This window comes from Haemaphysalis longicornis, unplaced genomic scaffold (assembly GCF_048455015.1).
Source record: "Haemaphysalis longicornis isolate Haplotype H1 unplaced genomic scaffold, Haemaphysalis longicornis Haplotype H1 scaffold_2, whole genome shotgun sequence".
In the NCBI taxonomy this organism is placed as follows: Eukaryota; Metazoa; Arthropoda; class Arachnida; order Ixodida; family Ixodidae; genus Haemaphysalis; species Haemaphysalis longicornis.
The window spans coordinates 107,636,888-107,647,777 of record NW_027526295.1 but is presented as its reverse complement, the minus strand read 5'-3'; the positions used below and the strand labels follow the sequence as shown (position 1 = coordinate 107,647,777).

The 10,890-nt window shown below is 47.5% G+C and overlaps 3 non-coding genes across 3 annotated transcripts; all 3 read right to left on the bottom strand.

Moving 5' to 3' along the window:
- Positions 1-1,143: 1,143 nt before the first annotated feature.
- On the bottom strand, positions 1,144-1,215 carry Trnak-uuu (transfer RNA lysine (anticodon UUU)). The gene has a single exon. It is a non-coding gene; the product is annotated as a tRNA-Lys (tRNA).
- Positions 1,216-4,983: 3,768 nt separating this feature from the next.
- Trnak-uuu (transfer RNA lysine (anticodon UUU)) lies at positions 4,984-5,055 on the bottom strand. The gene has a single exon. It is a non-coding gene; the product is annotated as a tRNA-Lys (tRNA).
- A 4,759-nt stretch (positions 5,056-9,814) lies between these two features.
- Trnak-uuu (transfer RNA lysine (anticodon UUU)) lies at positions 9,815-9,886 on the bottom strand. The gene has a single exon. It is a non-coding gene; the product is annotated as a tRNA-Lys (tRNA).
- Between the last annotated feature and the right edge of the window lie 1,004 nt (positions 9,887-10,890).

The window sequence follows — 10,890 nt, the reverse complement described above, 5'->3', positions numbered from 1 at the left end:
CTCGCTAGGCTTTCGCAGAATTATATAGTAAGGAAATGAGGGGCTCGTTGAGGAAATACAGAAACATAGGTCGGCAGTCTACAACGCCACAGGAGGCATAGGGGTGTGCTTAAGCTCTATTTTTACTACGGTTATTAAAGTTAAGATTTTTTTTAATATCAGGAAGAAAGAAAGAAAAACACGCTGCCAGAGTGGGGACCGAACCCACACCTTTCGATTAGATCTCGAATGCCTTACCAATTCGGCTATCTGGGCGACTGTGCTCTCCTTCAGTTTCTGGGCTATTTATATTTACTAGAAGTGTATCTGACGCTTGAGGGTGGCAGCCAGCGCCACTCTGACTGCACGGAGAAAAGGGGACCTTCTTTTCATCCCCCGGGGCGTGACTCAAATGTCGACATCCTGTCATGAGCGGGTAACTGGCGGGAAGCCCTCTTATGCTACCTAGGCATCAAGGCTGCCAGAACTGAGACCCTCGCTAGGCTTTCGCAGAATAATATAGTAAGGAAATGAGGGGCTCGTTGAGGAAATACAGAAACATAGGTCGGCAGTGTACAACGCCAAAGGAGGCATAGGGGTGTGCTTAGGCTCTATTTTTTACTACGGTTAATGAAGTTAACATTATTTTAAATATCTTTAAGAAAGAAAGATAGAAAAACACGCGGCCAGAGTGGGGACCGAACCCACGCCTTTCGATTAGATCTCGAATTCCTTACCAATTCGGCTATCTGGGCGACTGTGTTCTCCTTCAGTTTCTGGGCTATTTATATTTACTAGAAGTGTATCTGACGCTTGAGGGTGGTAGCCAGCGCCACACTGACTGCAGGGAGAGAAGGGGACCTTGTTTTCAACCCCCGGGGCGTGACTCAAATGTCGACAGCCTGTAATGAGCGGGTAACTGGCGGGAAGCCCTCTTATGCTACCTAGGCATCAAGGCTGCCAGAACTGAGACCCTCGCTAGGCTTTCGCAGAATAATATAGTAAGGAAATGAGGGGCTCGTTGAGGAAATACAGAAACATAGGTCGGCAGTGTACAACGCCAAAGGAGGAATAGGGGTGTGCTTAGGCTCTATTTTTTACTATGGTTAATGAAGTTAACATTTTTTTTTAAATATCAGGAAGAAAGAAAGAAAGAAAAACACGCGCCCAGAGTGGGGACCGAACCCACGCCTTTCGATTAAATCTCGAATGTCTTACCAATTCGGCTATCTGGGCGACTGTGCTCTCCTTCAGTTCCTGGGCTATTTATATTTACTAGAAGTGTATCTGACGCTTGAGGGTGGTAGCCAGCGCCACTATGACTGCACGGAGAGAAGGGGACCTTCTTTTCAACCCCCGGGGCCAGACTCAAATGTCGACAGCCTGTCATGAGCGGGTAACGGGCGGGAAGCCCTCTTATGCTACCTAGGCATCAAGGCTGCCAGAACTGAGACCCTCGCTAGGCTTTCGCAGACTAATATAGTAAGGAATTGAGGGGCTCGTTGAGGAAATACAGAAACATAGGTCGGCAGTCTACAACGCCGAAGGAGGCATAGGGGTGTGCTTAGGCTCTATTTTTTACTACGGTTAATAAAGTTAAGATTTTTTTTATTTTTTTTAAATATCAGGAAGAAAGAAAGAAAGAAAAACACGCGCCCAGAGTGGGGACCGAAGTCACGCCTTTCGATTAGATCTCGAATGCCTTACCAATTCAGCTATATGGGCGACTGCGTTCTCCTTCAGTTTCTGGGCTATTTATATTTACTAGAGGTGTATCTGACGCTTGAGGGTGGTGGCCAGCGCCACTCTGACTGCACGGAGAGAAGGGGACCTTCTTTTCAACCCCGGGGCGTGACTCAAACGTCGACAGCCTGTCATGAGCGCGTAACTGGCGGGAAGCTCTCTTATGCTACCTAGGCATCAAGGCTGCCAGAACTGAGACCCTCGCTAGGCTTTCGCAGAATAATATAGTAAGGAAATGAGGGGCTCGGTGAGGAAATACAGAAACATAGGTCGGCAGTATACAACGGCAAAGGAGGCATAGGGGTGTGCTTAGGCTCTATTTTTTACTACGGTTAAAGAAGTTAAGACTTTTTTTTATTTTTATTTAAGTATCAGGAAGAAAGAAAGAAAAACACGTGCCCAGAATGGGGACCGAACCCACGCCTTTCGATTAGATCTCGAATGCCTTACCAATTCAGCTATCTGGGCGACTGTGTTCTCCTTCAGTTTCATGGCTATTTATGTTTACTAGAAGTGTATCTGACGCTTGAGGGTGGTGCCAGCACTACTCTGACTGCACGGGGAGAAGGGGACCTTCTTTTAAACCCCCGGAGCGTGACTCAAACGTCGACAAGCTGTCCTGAGCGGGTAACTGGCGGGAAGCCCTCTTATGCTACCAAGGCATCAAGGCTGCCAGAACCGAGACCCTCGCCAGGCTTTCGCAGAATAATATAGTAAGGAAATGAGGGGCTCGTTGAGGAAATACAGAAACATAGGTCGGCAGTCTAAAACGCCAAAGCAGGCTTAGTGGTTTGCTTAGGCTCTATTTTTTAGTATGGTTAATGAAGTTAACATTTTTTTAAATATCAGGAAGAAAGAAAGAAAGAAAAACACGCGCCCAGAGTGGGGACCGAACACACGCCTTTCGATTAGACCTCGAATGCCTTACCAATTCAGCTATCTGGGCGACTGTGTTCTCCTTCAGTTTCTGGGCTATTTATATTTACTAGAAGTGTATCTGACACTTGAGGGTGGTAGCCAGCGCCACTCTGACTGCACGGGGAGAAGGGGACCTTTTTTTCAACCCCCGGGGCGTGACTCAAACGTCGACAGCCTGTCATGAGTGGGTAACTGGCGGGGAGCCCTCTTATGCTACCTAGGCATCAAGGCTGCCAGAACCGAGACCCTCGCTAGGCTTTCGCAGAATTATATAGTAAGGAAATGAGGGGGTCGTTGAGGAAATACAGAAACATGTGTCGGCAGTCTACACCGCCAAAGGAGGCTTAGGGGTGTGCTTAGGCTCTATTTATACTACGGTTAATGAAGTTAAGATTTTTTTCTAAATATCAGGAAGAATGAAAGAAAAACACGCGCCCAGAGTGGGGACCGAACACACGCTTTCGATTAGATCTCGAATGCCTTACCAATTCGGGTATCTGGGCGACTGTGTTCTCCTTCAGTTTCTGTGCTATTTATAATTACTAGAAGTGTATCTGACGCTTGAGGGTGGTAGCCAGCGCCACTCTGACTGCACGGGGAGAAGGGGACCTTCTTTTCAACCCCCGGGGCGTGACTCAAACGTCGACAGCCTGTCATGAGCGGGTAACTGGCGGGAAGCCCTGTTATGTTCCTAGGCATCAAGGCTGCCAGAACCGAGACCCTCGCTAGGCTTTCGCAGAATAATATAGTAAGGAAATGAGGGGCTCGTTGAGGAAATACAGAAACATGGGTCGGCAGTCTACAACGCCAAAGGAGGCATAGGGGTGTGCTTAGGCTCTGTTTTTTACTACGGTTAGTGAAGTTAAGATTTTTTTTAATATCAGGAAGAAAGAAAGAAAGAAAAACACGCGGCCAGAGTGGGGACCGAACCCACACCTTTCGATTAGATCTCGAATGCCTTACCAATTCGGCTATCTGGGCGACTGTGTTCTCCTTCAGTTTCTGGGCTATTTATATTTACTAGAAGTGTATCTGACGCTTGAGGATGGTAGCCAGCGCCACTCTGAGTGCACGGGGAGAAGGGGACCTTCTTTTCAACCCCCAGGGCGTGACTCAAACGTCGACAGCCTGTCATGAGCGGCTAACTGGCGGGAAGACCTCTTATGCTACCTAGGCATCAAGCCTGCCATAACCGAGACACTCGCTAGGCTTTCGCAGAATTATATAGTAAGGAAATGAGGGGCTCGTTGAGGAAATACAGAAACATAGGTCGGCAGTCTACAACGCCACAGGAGGCATAGGGGTGTGCTTAAGCTCTATTTTTACTACGGGTATTAAAGTTAAGATTTTTTTTAATATCAGGAAGAAAGAAAGAAAAACACGCTGCCAGAGTGGGGACCGAACCCACACCTTTCGATTAGATCTCGAATGCCTTACCAATTCGGCTATCTGGGCGACTGTGCTCTCCTTCAGTTTCTGGGCTATTTATATTTACTAGAAGTGTATCTGACGCTTGAGGGTGGCAGCCAGCGCCACTCTGACTGCACGGAGAAAAGGGGACCTTCTTTTCATCCCCCGGGGCGTGACTCAAATGTCGACATCCTGTCATGAGCGGGTAACTGGCGGGAAGCCCTCTTATGCTACCTAGGCATCAAGGCTGCCAGAACTGAGACCCTCGCTAGGCTTTCGCAGAATAATATAGTAAGGAAATGAGGGGCTCGTTGAGGAAATACAGAAACATAGGTCGGCAGTGTACAACGCCAAAGGAGGCATAGGGGTGTGCTTAGGCTCTATTTTTTACTACGGTTAATGAAGTTAACATTATTTTAAATATCTTTAAGAAAGAAAGATAGAAAAACACGCGGCCAGAGTGGGGACCGAACCCACGCCTTTCGATTAGATCTCGAATTCCTTACCAATTCGGCTATCTGGGCGACTGTGTTCTCCTTCAGTTTCTGGGCTATTTATATTTACTAGAAGTGTATCTGACGCTTGAGGGTGGTAGCCAGCGCCACACTGACTGCAGGGAGAAAAGGGGACCTTGTTTTCAACCCCCGGGGCGTGACTCAAATGTCGACAGCCTGTAATGAGCGGGTAACTGGCGGGAAGCCCTCTTATGCTACCTAGGCATCAAGGCTGCCAGAACTGAGACCCTCGCTAGGCTTTCGCAGAATAATATAGTAAGGAAATGAGGGGCTCGTTGAGGAAATACAGAAACATAGGTCGGCAGTGTACAACGCCAAAGGAGGAATAGGGGTGTGCTTAGGCTCTATTTTTTACTATGGTTAATGAAGTTAACATTTTTTTTTAAATATCAGGAAGAAAGAAAGAAAGAAAAACACGCGCCCAGAGTGGGGACCGAACCCACGCCTTTCGATTAAATCTCGAATGTCTTACCAATTCGGCTATCTGGGCGACTGTGCTCTCCTTCAGTTCCTGGGCTATTTATATTTACTAGAAGTGTATCTGACGCTTGAGGGTGGTAGCCAGCGCCACTATGACTGCACGGAGAGAAGGGGACCTTCTTTTCAACCCCCGGGGCCAGACTCAAATGTCGACAGCCTGTCATGAGCGGGTAACTGGCGGGAAGCCCTCTTATGCTACCTAGGCATCAAGGCTGCCAGAACTGAGACCCTCGCTAGGCTTTCGCAGACTAATATAGTAAGGAATTGAGGGGCTCGTTGAGGAAATACAGAAACATAGGTCGGCAGTCTACAACGCCGAAGGAGGCATAGGGGTGTGCTTAGGCTCTATTTTTTACTACGGTTAATAAAGTTAAGATTTTTTTTATTTTTTTTAAATATCAGGAAGAAAGAAAGAAAGAAAAACACGCGCCCAGAGTGGGGACCGAAGTCACGCCTTTCGATTAGATCTCGAATGCCTTACCAATTCAGCTATATGGGCGACTGCGTTCTCCTTCAGTTTCTGGGCTATTTATATTTACTAGAGGTGTATCTGACGCTTGAGGGTGGTAGCCAGCGCCACTCTGACTGCACGGAGAGAAGGGGACCTTCTTTTCAACCCCGGGGCGTGACTCAAACGTCGACAGCCTGTCATGAGCGCGTAACTGGCGGGAAGCTCTCTTATGCTACCTAGGCATCAAGGCTGCCAGAACTGAGACCCTCGCTAGGCTTTCGCAGAATAATATAGTAAGGAAATGAGGGGCTCGGTGAGGAAATACAGAAACATAGGTCGGCAGTATACAACGGCAAAGGAGGCATAGGGGTGTGCTTAGGCTCTATTTTTTACTACGGTTAAAGAAGTTAAGACTTTTTTTTATTTTTATTTAAGTATCAGGAAGAAAGAAAGAAAAACACGTGCCCAGAATGGGGACCGAACCCACGCCTTTCGATTAGATCTCGAATGCCTTACCAATTCAGCTATCTGGGCGACTGTGTTCTCCTTCAGTTTCATGGCTATTTATGTTTACTAGAAGTGTATCTGACGCTTGAGGGTGGTGCCAGCACTACTCTGACTGCACGGGGAGAAGGGGACCTTCTTTTAAACCCCCGGAGCGTGACTCAAACGTCGACAGGCTGTCCTGAGCGGGTAACTGGCGGGAAGCCCTCTTATGCTACCAAGGCATCAAGGCTGCCAGAACCGAGACCCTCGCCAGGCTTTCGCAGAATAATATAGTAAGGAAATGAGGGGCTCGTTGAGGAAATACAGAAACATAGGTCGGCAGTCTAAAACGCCAAAGCAGGCTTAGTGGTTTGCTTAGGCTCTATTTTTTAGTATGGTTAATGAAGTTAACATTTTTTTAAATATCAGGAAGAAAGAAAGAAAGAAAAACACGCGCCCAGAGTGGGGACCGAACACACGCCTTTCGATTAGACCTCGAATGCCTTACCAATTCAGCTATCTGGGCGACTGTGTTCTCCTTCAGTTTCTGGGCTATTTATATTTACTAGAAGTGTATCTGACACTTGAGGGTGGTAGCCAGCGCCACTCTGACTGCACGGGGAGAAGGGGACCTTTTTTTCAACCCCCGGGGCGTGACTCAAACGTCGACAGCCTGTCATGAGTGGGTAACTGGCGGGGAGCCCTCTTATGCTACCTAGGCATCAAGGCTGCCAGAACCGAGACCCTCGCTAGGCTTTCGCAGAATTATATAGTAAGGAAATGAGGGGGTCGTTGAGGAAATACAGAAACATAGGTCGGCAGTGTACAACGCCAAAGGAGGCATAGGGGTGTGCTTAGGCTCTATTTTTTACTACGGTTAATGAAGTTAACATTTTTTTTAAATATCAGGAAGAAAGAAAGAAAGAAAAACACGCGCCCAGAGTGGGGACCGAACCCACGCCTTTCGATTAGATCTCGAATGCCTTACCAATTAAGCTATCTCGGCGACTGTGTTCTCCTTCATTTTCTGGGCTATTTATGTTTACTAGAAGTGTATCTGAAGCTTGAGGGTGGTAGCCAGCGCCACTCTGACTGCACGGGGAGAAGGAGACCTTCTTTTCAACCACCGTGGCGTGACTCAAACGTCGACAGCCTGTCATGAGCGGGTAACTGGCGGGAAGCCCTCTTATGCTACCTAGGCATCAAGGCTGCCAGAACCGAGACACTCGCTAGGCTTTCGCAGAATAATATAGTAAGGAAATGACGGGCTCGTTGAGGAAATACAGAAACATAGGTCGGCAGTCTAAAACACCTAAGGAGGCTTAGTGGTTTGCTTAGGCTCTATTTTTTACTAAGGTTATAAAGTTAAGTCTCTTTTTTTATTTTTTTAAGTATCAGGAAGAAAGAAAGAAAGAAAAACACGGGGCCAGAGTGGGGACCGAACCCACACCTTTCGATTAGATCTCGAATTCCTTAACAATTTGGCTATCTGGGCGACTGTGTTCTCCTTCAGTTTCTGGGCTATTTATATTTACTAGAAGTGTATCTGACGCTTGAGGGTGGTAGCCAGCGGCACTCTGACTGCACGGAGAGAAGGGGACCTTCTTTTCGACCCCCGGGGCGTGACTCAAATGTCGACAGCCTATCATGAGCGGGTAACTTGCGCGAAGCCCTCTTATGCTACCTAGGCATCAAGGCTGCCAGAACCGACACCCTCGCTAGGCTTTCGCAGAATAATATAGTAAGGAAATGAGGCGCTCGTTGAGGAAATACAGAAACATAGGTCGGCAGTATACAACGCCAAAGGAGGCATAGGGGTGTGCTTAGGCTCTATTTTTTACTACGGTTAATGAAGTTAAGACTTATTTTATTTAAGTATCAGGAAGAAAGAAAGAAAGAAAAACACGCGCCCAGAATGGAGACCCAACCGACGCCTTTCGATTAGATCTCGAATGCCTTACCAATTCAGCTATCTGGGCGACTGTGTTCTCCTTCAGTTTCTGGGCTATTTATGTTTACTAGAAGTGTATCTGACGCTTGAGGGTGGTAGCCAGCGCCACTCTGACTGCACGGGGAGAAGGGGACCTTCTTTTAAACCCCCGGGGCGTGACTCAAACGTCGACAGGCTGTCCTGAGCGGGTAACTGGTGGGAAGCCCTCTTATGCTACCTAGGCATCAAGGCTGCCAGAACCGAGACCCTCGCTAGGCTTTCGCAGAATAATATAGTAAGGAAATGAGGGGCTCGTTGAGGAAATACAGAAACATAGGTCGGCAGTCTACAACGCCAAAGGAGGCATAGGGGTGTGCTTAGGCTCTATTTTTACTCCTGTAATGAAGTTAACATTTTTTTAAATATCAGGAAGAAAGAAAGAAAGAAAAACACGCGCCCAGAGTGGGAACCGAACACACGCCTCTCGATTAGATCTCAAATGCCTTACCAATTCAGCTATCAGGGCGACTGTGTTCTCCTTCAGTTTCTGGGCTATTTATGTTTACTAGAAGTGTATCTGACGCTTGAGGGTGGTAGCCAGCGCCACTCTGACTGCACGGGGAGAAGGAGACCTTCTTTTCAACCCCTGGGGCGTGACTCAAACGTCGACAGCCTGTCCTGAGCTGGTAACTGGCGGGAAGCCCTCTTATGCTACCTAGGCATCAAGGCTGCCAGAACCGAGACCCTCGCCAGGCTTTCGCAGAATAATATAGTAAGGAAATGAGGGGCTCGTTGAGGAAACACAGAAACATAGGTCGGCAGTCTAAAACGCCAAAGGAGGCATAGGGGTGTGTTTAGGCTCTATTTTTTACTAGGGTTATAAAGTTAAGACTCTTTTTTTATTTTTTTAAGTATCAGGAAGAAAGAAAGAAAGAAAAACACGCGGCCAGAGTGGGGACCGAACCCACACGTTTCGATTAGATCTCGAATGCCTTACCAATTCGGCTATCTGGGCGACTGTGCTCTCCTTCAGTTTCTGGGCTATTTATATTTACTAGAAGTGTATCTGACGCTTGAGGGTGGCAGCCAGCGCCACTCTGACTGCACGGAGAAAAGGGGACCTTCTTTTCATCCCCCGGGGCGTGACTCAAATGTCGACATCCTGTCATGAGCGGGTAACTGGCGGGAAGCCCTCTTATGCTACCTAGGCATCAAGGCTGCCAGAACTGAGACCCTCGCTAGGCTTTCGCAGAATAATATAGTAAGGAAATGAGGGGCTCGTTGAGGAAATACAGAAACATAGGTCGGCAGTGTACAACGCCAAAGGAGGCATAGGGGTGTGCTTAGGCTCTATTTTTTACTACGGTTAATGAAGTTAACATTTTTTTAAATATCTTGAAGAAAGAAAGATAGAAAAAGACGCGGCCAGAGTGGGGACCGAACCCACGCCTTTCGATTAGATCTCGAATTCCTTACCAATTCGGCTATCTGGGCGACTGTGTTCGCCTTCAGTTTCTGGGCTATTTATATTTACTAGAAGTGTATCTGACGCTTGAGGGTGGTAGCCAGCGCCACACTGACTGCAGGGAAAGAAGGGGACCTTGTTTTCAACCCCCGGGGCGTGACTCAAATGTCGACAGCCTGTAATGAGCGGGTAACTGGCGGGAAGCCCTCTTATGCTACCTAGGCATCAAGGCTGCCAGAACTGAGACCCTCGCTAGGCTTTCGCAGAATAATATAGTAAGGAAATGAGGGGCTCGTTGAGGAAATACAGAAACATAGGTCGGCAGTGTACAACGCCAAAGGAGGAATAGGGGTGTGCTTAGGCTCTATTTTTTACTATGGTTAATGAAGTTAACATTTTTTTTAAATATCAGGAAGAAAGAAAGAAAGAAAAACACGCGCCCAGAGTGGGGACCGAACCCACGCCTTTCGATTAAATCTCGAATGTCTTACCAATTCGGCTATCTGGGCGACTGTGCTCTCCTTCAGTTTCTGGGCTATTTATATTTACTAGAAGTGTATCTGACGCTTGAGGGTGGTAGCCAGCGCCACTATGACTGCACGGAGAGAAGGGGACCTTCTTTTCAACCCCCGGGGCCAGACTCAAATGTCGACAGCCTGTCATGAGCGGGTAACTGGCGGGAAGCCCTCTTATGCTACCTAGGCATCAAGGCTGCCAGAACTGAGACCCTCGCTAGGCTTTCGCAGACTAATATAGTAAGGAATTGAGGGGCTCGTTGAGAAAATACAGAAACATAGGTCGGCAGTCTACAACGCCGAAGGAGGCATAGGGGTGTGCTTAGGCTCTATTTTTTACTACGGTTAATAAAGTTAAGATTTTTTTTATTTTTTTTTAAATATCAGGAAGAAAGAAAGAAAGAAAAACACGCGCCCAGAGTGGGGACCGAAGTCACGCCTTTCGATTAGATCTCGAATGCCTTACCAATTCAGCTATATGGGCGACTGCGTTCTCCTTCAGTTTCTGGGCTATTTATATTTACTAGAAGTGTATCTGACGCTTGAGGGTGGTAGCCAGCGCCACTCTGACTGCACGGAGAGAAGGGGACCTTCTTTTCAACCCCGGGGCGTGACTCAAACGTCGACAGCCTGTCATGAGCGCGTAACTGGCGGGAAGCTCTCTTATGCTACCTAGGCATCAAGGCTGCCAGAACTGAGACCCTCGCTAGGCTTTCGCAGAATAATATAGTAAGGAAATGAGGGGCTCGGTGAGGAAATACAGAAACATAGGTCGGCAGTATACAACGGCAAAGGAGGCAAAGGGGTGTGCTTAGGCTCTATTTTTTACTACGGTTAAAGAAGTTAAGACTTTTTTTTATTTTTATTTAAGTATCAGGAAGAAAGAAAGAAAAACACGCGCCCAGAATGGGGACCGAACCCACGCCTTTCGATTAGATCTCGAATGCCTTACCAATTCAGCTATCTGGGCCACTGTGTTCTCCTTCAGTTTCATGGCT